The sequence below is a fragment of the Pinus tabuliformis genome, chromosome 6, assembly GCF_031772625.1.
Source record: "Pinus tabuliformis cultivar Carrire ecotype Pingquan chromosome 6, CPIR1, whole genome shotgun sequence".
Lineage (NCBI taxonomy): Eukaryota > Viridiplantae > Streptophyta > Pinopsida > Pinales > Pinaceae > Pinus > Pinus tabuliformis.
Genome location: NC_142292.1, coordinates 583,518,238 through 583,529,429, shown reverse-complemented (window position 1 = coordinate 583,529,429; position 11,192 = coordinate 583,518,238). Strand labels below are relative to the sequence as shown.

The 11,192-nt window shown below is 41.4% G+C and overlaps 1 pseudogene; it reads right to left on the bottom strand.

The window, feature by feature from the left end:
* Positions 1-3,053: 3,053 nt before the first annotated feature.
* Positions 3,054-11,192, bottom strand: part of LOC149259887 (putative sugar phosphate/phosphate translocator At1g12500 pseudogene) — a 111,951-nt pseudogene continuing 103,812 nt past the window's right edge.

The following is an 11,192-nucleotide window of genomic DNA, read 5'->3' as shown; positions in this document are numbered from 1 at the left end:
CATTGTGCATCATGGAAAAATATTTTTATAAAATAAAAAAAATAGTGCGCTAAATAACACAACGCACCGGTGCTTGAATAATCGATAGCATATGTGCCCTTCATGTAGTAAAACATCCTAGTGCATACCACTAAGTAGCACTGCTATAGTTTTAAATTTAAGAAAAATGCAGTGTTATTTTCTAATGATGCACCAGTGTGATAAAGATACTAAAACACCTCAGGGTGTCTAATAAAGAGCACTACTAGGCGATTTTTAATTTTTAAAAATAGAGCGATACTATAGTTAGACAAAGCACCAATGCGGTACCTGTATTAGAATGCCCCAGGGTGTCTTAAGAAAAGCACTGCGATATATTTTTTAATTTTAAAAACAGGTGGCTCTCTTGGATCAATTCCGCATTGGTGTTGTAAGAGTAACACACCGAAGGAAGGTTAAATACAAAAAACCCTCTCGTCCGTAAATTTCATTTTTACCATCTACAGTGCTAGAGAGCTCTAAAGAACTGGTGCCACTCTTGCCTCATGCAAGCACCCTGATGTCAGTGCTTCTCATGCTCACCATCCTTCCATACTGTGCTCACTGCCTGACTTTCCAATTTTTTCAAACCATGCTAAAATTTGTTTTTCTCCATTATGTGTCCACAATGCCTCTTGACGACCAAATGTCGAGGTAATGTCTATGTTTCTATCTCATTTATTTTTTTAGCAGATTAGAATTACAAATTAGGTTAAATTTTCTATTTTTTTTTTCTCCATGCGCAGTACGCTCGATATATTTGGCTTGCAAAGATAGTGGTGCACCCTGTAAATTTACAGGGTGCACCCTGCATTTCAGTGCGTGAACATAACACACCCATATTTTTGCGGTGCGTTTCGTAAATAAAAAGGCACCGGGAATACTATAAATTATAAGCCAGTGTGTTACTCATGGTGCATTTATATTTACCAAATGCATCACAAAAATAATATTTAAAAATTTAGTTATAGCTTGGTGCGTTCGAGAACCTGAATGTTCTGTGTTGGTGTGAAAAAGTTTATATATGCACACCAGTGCACAAGTGTGACACACCACTATGAAAAATTAAATTTGTGAACCAACAACGATGTGTCATCCTTATGTGTACATCGATGTTAGTGCGGTTATGTTTGGCAATGCACTGGAGCTGGTACATGACTGTGTTTTGAGTGCATCAATGATTTTTTTTTATTTTGTTTTTAATTTAAATTTATGTTTCCATATATATAAATACATGTTTCATTTATTAAAACAAATTATATTTTATGTATGAGGCTGATGTATTTTATATGTCAATCATGTAGCAGAGACATCAACAGAGGGAACAACAACATGAGTAGGAGTAGTAACCAGACCCATATAATATGGTCCAAAATGGGAGGCCAGAGAGAGGGAGAGGAATTTATACCCTTCCCCTATTACTACAGTGACCTGAGTGCTCTTAAGGAATGTAGGCCTCCTAAAATACTATGAGGAGGCTACATCCTTGAAGGTACACTCTGTCTTATTGGTGCATTTCATCCACTAATGGAGTGCCCAAGAGAATGCTTTCCATGTTGGTCCTAGGGCGCAGTATAGGCCCATTGAGGAGGACATATACTTTATCACTGCCCTATCCAGGAGAGGGGAAGATTTTTCCCAGTTCCATGATGTCCCCCATGGGGTTGCAGCTAAGATTTAGCTTGCCTACACTCAGAGATATGTCAGGCCTCATGCAGTCCGTCCTACAAATTTTCAGGTTTATGGTGGACAACTACAGATTTCTTATTTCGCCACACAGGAGGTTAGGTGCCTCTATTTATTAGTCACCACCATTGAACACTCTAGTAGTGATTGGCAACACATTAGTTTCCCTCTTTTGTATTATGTTGATTCTTTGATACGGGTGCCATGTTGTATCAGTTGGTCTGCCATTTTTTTGAGGAAATTTTGCATGGCTTTAGATAGATGTTGTGCATTGAGACAAAGGAGGGAGACCTTCCCTTTCGCTTCAGAGCTATTTTGTATATTCTTTTGAGAGCCTTCCATAGGAAAGGCCTACATTTGAACGTCGCCCCTTAAGCCGATCATTGAGGTTCATATGTGCATGTAGGGGAAGATAATGCCCAAAAGGGGCCTGCCATAGTATCCAACTAGGAATTCCACCGAGGCACTGATGCTACTGGCCAATGAGGATGAGCATGTGTTTATCGCGTAGGCGTTTCCATAGCGGGGATTGATTAGAGACAATGTCCCAACATCCTCTTCACAATGAATGAGCCTCTAGATGATAGAGGTAATATTTGTGTTTTCTTTGAATTAATCTAGTTCCATTTTATTGTTTTAATTAATTAGAATAAAATTTATTCTAGCACGTTCTTTAACTTGTTTTATTAAATTGTTTAATATTGAAATTGTCTAATTATTGTTGTGTACTATATATTTCGTAGACATTGACACATTCTATGGGGACATTCCTCCTCCGCCACTGGATGGAGGAGATAAGGAGATGGCCGAGGCATGGGCGTGGGTGTCTGGGGCCATAGGGCTAGTTTGAAATTTCAGATGGGTTACTATGACATATTAGCCATAGTTTTGATTGACGAGGGAGTCCGTCCTGTGAGTGCTCAAGATATCAGCATAGATCATAGGTTCGTGTATCTCTATAGGGACTATTTGCACAAGGTGATGTCTCTTATGTGTCATATCATTAGAGCTAGTAGGGTACTGGCAACAATGAGGAATGTAGGGCATGCAACAACAAATACATTAGATGAGGGTGGTGATCATGATGATGAGGGTGGTGATCGTGATGCTTCTGGTAGTACAACCCCATCGAATCATGGCCATCAGGATGCCTATGATCCTTCTGGTAGTACACCTCCTCGTCAATCACCTGATGATGAGATGCCAGAGCTAGAGGACGTGCCTGATGTTTCTCCTGATAGAGCAGAGTAACCAACTCCTCTTCCACCAAAGAGTTTGATAGACCACATTGAGACAATAGTTGACCATCCATCATCTTCTACCCCAGACCAACCACCTCCTCCTCTACCTCAACTGAGTTCAACAGACGTCGAGGGAGTAGCTAACCATCCATCATCTTCTACTACATACCAGGCTGACACTTTCACGTCTATTGTATCAACAAATATTTGATTGCACTTATTTGAATTGATATATATTGCATTTTTTTTGTTCATGTATATGTACTTAATTTATATGTTGGTGTTGGTGTGCATATTATTAGGTCATGTTAGATATGTTCATCTAATGTGATTGCAAATTGATGTGTATGTGATAATATTTATTTGACATGAGATTTATATTATTTTGAGTATGTGTGTGGTGATGATGTTAGATTACAATGTTTGCATTTTGTTATATGTGATCATGATGATGATGTTGTGTTAGGTTATTAGATTTGTGTGCTAGCTAATGACGTTTATATGTGCTAGAGGTGTATATAATTATATGATGGTAGTGAATTCGAATGTGTATCTTAGATGATGTTTATGTTTGTTAGATGGCTATCATCATGATGTTTATTTTTATGAAATAATATTTATTATAGATTATGTATTTGTTGATGGTGCTGGACCTGCCAACATGTCAAGGGAATCTCCTCGGTAAGAAGTCCCAATTAGGCCTCAGACTGTTTGGTGCAGGAGTCGCAATAGTGGGTCGTAAGGTAATGCCTTAACCGCGATGTCGCGCAGAGGCAAGTAAGATAACTCTGTCAGTAGCAAGGGTGTGACTGATGCAGTGAGTTAAGGAATGAGTATGAGAGGTTCCAAAACTTCAAAGGGAGAGGAAGGTGAAGGTGAGTTCCAAGTTGAAAGGGATCACTCCCAACTCGGCCAGGAACACACAACACAAAGGACATGCACAACTTCTGGTAGAGCAGTCGACACGGATGCGGTAGTCACAACACATAAGGTAAGATAACATGAAAAACACTCACAGATCAGTATGAGATGAGTATTATAGTTGATATAACAAGGTTCAAAGAAAGGTCTGTTTGATGTCCGACAGAGCAGTTGACACTGACGGTGACAACATTAACAACATATGCAACACATTAATAACAAGATTCATATAATTGCATACAAATAAGTTCATATACAAGTACGTAAGTTAAACAACATATATAATTAAGGAAACCAGAACAGTCCAACTAAAATAATAACATATGCATGAAAATGAGCAGGCCCTTATTATTAAAGAAGTGTAAGTCAAAATCATAAAATACACCATTTAAACCTGCTAGCCCCAACAGTGGAACGTTACAGCCACATCCGCCTGCTCCTCCAAAGAGATGTACTAGCACCACGTAGTGGAGAAGCCAAGGCCCATTATAATATTGTCCAAGCCTTCTTCAAGATAGTCTTAGTAGAAGCTTGGTTGACCAAAAGCCTATACAATGAGTTATGAGGGACTACTTATAGCAAAGGGTGGGGTGACCCTTGACATTCCCCTTTGTGACAGTTCAACTACCCTCATGACTCTTCTCTTGCTCTATGACTGTTACATCCAACTGTTGTCACTTGAACTACACTTGACATGACTCAAAATTACAATGCACATGTACTCATGTGAGACAACATGGCTTTAGCAAGCCTTGCAAGACATCATTGACACTCGTTCGGCTGTGGTGAGACCAACTCTTTGACATGCTTGTGATGGTGAAGTTGGTGAAATGATGCCAAACTTGGTCGTCCATGATGGTGTGCATGCACCTCATGGTGACATCTTACTGAATGGAACTCTTGCCTCCACTACAACTGATGCATTGGTTCAACCCCTTCATCCAACTCGTCTGTTATCATGCGCATGGTCTTCTTGGGTACGGTTGAACCAAAAACATATTGATGCATAGTGTCGGTGATGATCTTCAAGTGTGTGTTGGTGGTCATGCGCATCAACTTGCCGAAGTGCATGTTTAGCCCCAGTTGGACTTGCTTCTTGTCTTCGCCTTGGTGAGTGTGTTGAATGGGTTGGATTTCATGCGTGCGCTCAATGGCAGGCATGCTTCTATATCCTTTGCATGTGATCAAAAACATTGCTCACCATGTTTTCTCTGTGTCAGCTGCTGGGATGGATCCTTAACTTGTACTGGCACAGTTTTATCCATGAGTGCATGTTGCATGCACTGCTATTCCTATTCCTGCTACAACTCATTGGTCTATCTGTGCAGCTTCATGTTCTTCCTAAGTTTTTGCTTCAACACATGCAACTCCTTCTTTGTTCCATCTTCTGCCTTTACGCGATCTTCATGTTACACCTTCACTTCATAGCCCGTGTCTCCAAAGTTGCTTTCATTATCAGTAGATCTGCTTGATCTTGCAACTTTGCTCCACCTCTATGTTGTCAGCAACCTTCCTCTTCCATTCTCTGCGTTCACTTCATTTGCTGCATTCGCTGCATTCGATATGCTACCTTAAGCTACTGTTCATGTTGCTGCTCGCTGTGATGCTGTTGGTTGATGTCCTTGTCCATGAACGACTCGATGTCTTTGTGAGTAGGTAAGCCCATGGAAACTTGATCGACTGCATCCCTAAGCATACTCTGAACGGTGTCTTCATCTCTGCTCTCTTAGAAACCATTGTACCTGTAATACTGAGAGGCAAATGAACACCTGTGATACCTGGAGACATGGCAAGACTCATAGCAAGCAATCTATCAGTCAAAAACTAAAATGAACATGAGAACTGACTTGCAACATACCTGGGTGAATGATCATGAAGGTTGCATAATTTCGGCCGGGAGGTCGGGAGACTGGCTGCCAAGAATGCATAAGGCACAATCCAGGTTGCTGGGAGACTAACTGACTTTTGGAAATGAAAAATGTGAATCCATTTGGGTAGTTGGCTGGTGGGATTATGCAATGCACGATTCTAGCTGGGAAAGACTACTGGCCCAAGGAAAAATTTACGCAAATTTTTGGGCCAAGCAGTCACTGACCTCCAGAAATGTGCAATTCAGTCCAGGAGGCCTGTGCAGGGCCAAAATGCACAAATCTAGAGAGGAAGGTGAGCCTTCCTTCTCCATATTTCACAATGCAGCCTTGGTGAAGGTAGAGACTGGGCCAAGGTTGGCCCGACTCGCCAACGGGAAACTGAAAGAAAGTAAGTCGATGAAATGCATGGAGACACTAAGTGATAACATAAGTGATAAACAGTGCATGCAAAACATGAATGGAAGATTCAACAAACAAATCAACATACATGTGGGTGAGGCCGTTTGCCGGTTGGGCGAACGTCCATGCAAAACAGTTTCATGCATGTGACAACAGTGTGATAGCAACGAAAATTGAAACAGAGCTAGGAAAAGTTAGAATACATGTAAACGACAACCGGTGTTTAAATAAATCAAGCAAGAAGTACTCATACAAGCGGAAACCAAAAAAGTGACAGAAATGCAGCACAAGGCATGGGAAGCGAGCTTACCCCAAAATAGTCGAGCTGAATGTGCTGACTGCTCCTAGATGTGATGTGGGATGTTAGAGCTACAAGGCTTATGTGAGGAATGAGATATGCAGCATTTGGTTGATGAGTTTTGATAACATCGGGGTTGTGACGCGCATGCCACAAATCTAGGGGAAGCAACACTTGGTGCGAGGTTTCTGAATTTCTCCTTGCATGTAACCTCCAACTGCTAAACATAGATCCCTGAGACAAGGGATGCCTTTGCATGCTACCTTGGGAGAAGTAGCTTATGCATGCAAGTCTATTTTGCTCGGTCTCGAAGGGAACCAATCAACTAAGCTGCACATGCAAGAGATTGCTTGACTGCTAGAGAAAAATGCACATTTCTGTCTGTAAGCTGGACTGACTGCCCAAGGGGATTACACAATTTCTAGGTAGAGCAGCTGACTCCTGCCCATATTTGCACAAATCCTCGATTGAACAACCTGTTGATGGAAAAAATTGCGCAAATCTTGCTAGGAGTGTTGGCTGATAGGATTGCACAATCCTGGAGCCTAGCAGGATGTTAGAGGGAATTGCGCAATTCCTAGAGGGAAAGCTGGTTTCCCTCTAGAAATGCACAAATTTCACTAGGAAGATGCTCAACCTTCAGCTGGACCAAGTCCAGGTGAGCAGCATGTGAAGGGAAAAGATCAAACTGTGATCAATAGGTTGCCTTTGAGCAAGAAAGACACCGAAGCTTGAGGACTTGACGAAGCAAGGCAAGCTGCTATGCAAGTTTGTAGGGAGGCTCCAAAACAGGCTAAGGAAAAATTTTGGAGGGTGGTTGTAGCTGCTAGGCAACACACTGGTAGAACTCCAGCTCTGTGAATGGACCTTCTTTGTGAAAAGCAAGTCTAACACCTCCAGAAGTATTGTTCAGCTCTCAGCTTGTCTTGGCTTAACACTAGCTTGATTGTAATATGTAGCATCTGCTAGACTCTTGGTCGATTGACACACATTCCAAGCCAAGGCAACACAGTTGTTTTGATTAGGGTTGAGGGGTATATAAGTGCACAAGCAGTATAGTCGTCAGAGTCTAAATTTCATCTCCGGTGTTACTCCATTGCCAGCAGGCCTGGACAGTACCCCGGTGGAGTCACATAGGAACACAAGCATGGCTATGCTGCCAGCAAGCCTGGTCAGTACCTCGACAGAGTTACTTGCATCACCTCCCTGCGGAGGAAGCCTTTCTCTTCTTTCTCATTATTCATTTTCATTTGAATTTTTTTACTTTTCATTTTTTTCATTTGCACTGTACATAACGCTTATTCATTTCAGAGGCGGAAGAGGGATCCCGACTTATTGAGAGAAGAGGAGGTTGTTCCAACATAGAAGTAGTTTATTGCATCTCTGACATGCTTGTTAATGTTTTCCCCCTAGCTTACTCTACTTGACTGAGCTAACAAGGGTTAACCCAAAAGCAACCGACTAGAGCAGGTGACACTAGTTAGCGCACAAACATTGTAGATGAGAAGGAAGGATGTTCACCCTCTACGTTTCTGGAAAGAGAAGATGAAATATCAAGTGGATTTTCAATGATTGATTGGTCCTCTCCATTGTTGGATGATGGGATAACATATAATGTGTCCTAAAAAAGATCAACAATGGGTGCATACGTAGATGAAGAAACACATGAAAAATAATAGATGGCAGGTTCACCAATGATGTTAGGAAAGGACGGAGGGGGCTCGGATGAAATGGAGTCATCCTTCACCAAGTGTTGATGCTCAAGCTCCCACTCATACTCTTCATGAATGACAATGCATGTTGGTTGTGCAACACCAACTTCTTAAGTGGGTTTTTCCTCATTCACAACAAGTGGAGAGTCCGAAATGGATGAGCACAAGACAACATCATCTGTAGGAACACCTAGGTGTGAAGAAAGAGATCGAAAAAATGAATGCATATGAGAACTTGAAGGACTCACTACCAAATCTGCACAAAAAGTGTGTGGAGTGAGGGTGTGAAGGTTGAATAGGTGTATGAACATGATCCTTAACATCATAGGGAGATGTTGGAACTATTGAATGAGAGGGAGGAAGAAAGTCCGTTGAGACAGTACCTGCTCCCACATGAGATTGTGCAGTTCCATCAATGAAGAAGGTTGAGCGAGGCTTGATCTCAAGCTTTCTCTTGGGACGGGCAGATTTCTTAAGGAAATACTCGAACCGGTCCTAGAGATAAGAAAACTTCATCTGGCTCCTCAGAGCTTGAAACTGTAAGTCACGGAAGCGCTGCCAAAAATCAATAACAGATTCATGCGGAGCCCTCTGTTGCTGTAACAGTTTCTGGTCAAGATGGTCTGGATCAAAATGATAGAACATGTCTTCAATAAGATCACATAAGTGCTCACATGAGTGCATGGTGTCAGCTGGTAGGCTAAGCACCCAACGAAATGGGGATTAGTGAAGTGTGAATGCAAGTAGCAGACCAGCCTGTTCATCAGTAAGCTCATCTTCCTCATAAATCATGGAAAGGAAGTTATGTAAGTTCTCAGGCCAGGCCACTTCACCTTCACCATCATACATGTGAGTGGACAAGAGATTGAAAAGCTTCCCCGAGATGGAGACATCTTCACGATTTGAAAAGCACCTCAGGGGAAGAAGAATGCAAGAATCCATGAAAGATATGAAAAGTTTCAAAACTGGATGAGAGGACATTACTTGTCATCAGGCCCTCCTTCTAGCACCAAAAATGTTGATGGTGCTGGACCCGCAAACAAGTCAAGGGGATCTCCCTGGTAAGAAGTCCCAATTAGACCTTAGACCGTTTGGTGTAGGAGTCCTAGCAGTGGGTCGTAAGGTAATGCCTCAACCGCGATGTCACACAGAGGCAAGTAAGATAACTCTGTTAGTAGCAAGGGTGTGATTGATGTAGTGAGTCGAGGAATGAGTATGAGATGTTCCAACACTTCAAAGGGAGAGGAAGGTGAAGGTGAGTTTCAGGTTGAAAGGGATCAGTCCCAACTCGGCTAGGAACACACAACACAAAGGACATGCACAACTTTTGGTAGAGCAGTCGACACGAATGCGACAGTCACAACACACAAGGTAAGATAACAAGAACAACACTCAAGGATCAATTCAAGATGAGTGTGACGGTTGATATAACAAGGTTCTGTTGAAGCCCCGAAAATCGGGTCGACAACAAGGGGGATACCCACCCGGTCCGGACCTTGGTTGGCAGCTCCTTATCCATTTGGTATAGCGGGTCCAGTTGGGGATAATGGGACCAGTTTCCAAATCTATGAGTGTGTGTGTGTAGAATTCGATGTTGCTGATCTAAAAATTCCTATCTAAGCTATTCTAATTCAAACTTCTAATCTAATTCTATGCTATTGTAATCTAATAAACTGCACATCTAAATCTATACTAACCCGGGATGTAATTCTTCTATTATGCGATCTAAAGAGATTTCAAATAACAATTGGTAATAAAGATCATTCAGCGATTATAAGAAAGGAAATCATTCAAGATGAACCACCTCGCATAAAAAGTTAGACGAAACGATTGTGAACAACATATCGCATAATGAGCTATTGATACATTAAACATAAATAAATATCTACCACCGTACAAAAGTGCCAAATGATAACTCAAGCATTCATGCAATAATACATAAACAACTAAAAACTGTATATCACTTTAACATATAAGCAGAAATGTTCAAGAGATAAAAGTACCATTTATGACTGGTCCTACTCCTAAGCTTCAAGCAACAATGATTTATCTCTCCTTACTCTAACATCTACTAAAAGTACAGAAGTGCAACATCAGTAGCAGATATCAAATGCAAACATCAACAAATCTTGATCCATTCATTCACCAAAACCTCCTCTGAGGGTGCAAAAGTGCATGTTCTGAGGACAAGTTTTTGATAAATTTCTGGACCCTTCTCTAAATGCATGAGAAGGGTTTAAATACTACTAACTAAATAACTTAATTACATAGATTCAGGATATGGTTTAAATGACCGCCCTTTTTCTAAGCAAACTATTTCTAAAAATTAAATCTAATATCTAACTATTTCTGCATTTGCTCCTTAATGTTGCGAGCATTCAATATTTGCCTGGGTAGAGTCGGCTGACTGTCTTCCGCTTTTGGTTGAGCTAAGCAAACAGAAATGGTAAGAGCTGGCACCATCTTTTCAGCAAAATAGATGATATACTCGAGAGTCATCCTCTGGCTATGTGGATTTACTGTGTATGCCCAGTAATAATCCAAGTTCCACTTGGTTAATCCTCGAATTGCTTCTGCCTTTGCTTTCTTGCGTTTTCCGGGCTTACGAGTGACTGAGCAGTTAGAGACTTTGCTTTTTGAGCAATTTTCTCAGCGATGCGCGATTAGTGCTAGGCGCTAGGCGCTAATCGCGCATCAGAAACTGCCTCCGTTCTTTGATCCGGGCCTTTCTGATGCGTTTTTCGCCTTTAGTGCCTTTTCCTTCACTGGGTATAAGCTTCAAAATTTTGTAAACATACTGCTTTCGTGAGCTTCTGACCTTGAGCGTTAAACCGCCTGTTGATATCAGCATTGTTCAACTACTCATTCAACCATGGCTGTGACTGAAAGATCTGTAATGGATAGCTCAGCAGCGTTCTGCGAATCTGTGGCTCTGTTACATGCGGTATCCGCTTATGAGGGCATCTTTTCTCTATCTCTGAGCATTGGAGCTTTACCCTTTTCCTTTATTGCTTCCTGCACATTGCTTCATGTTGTTTCTGTTTTT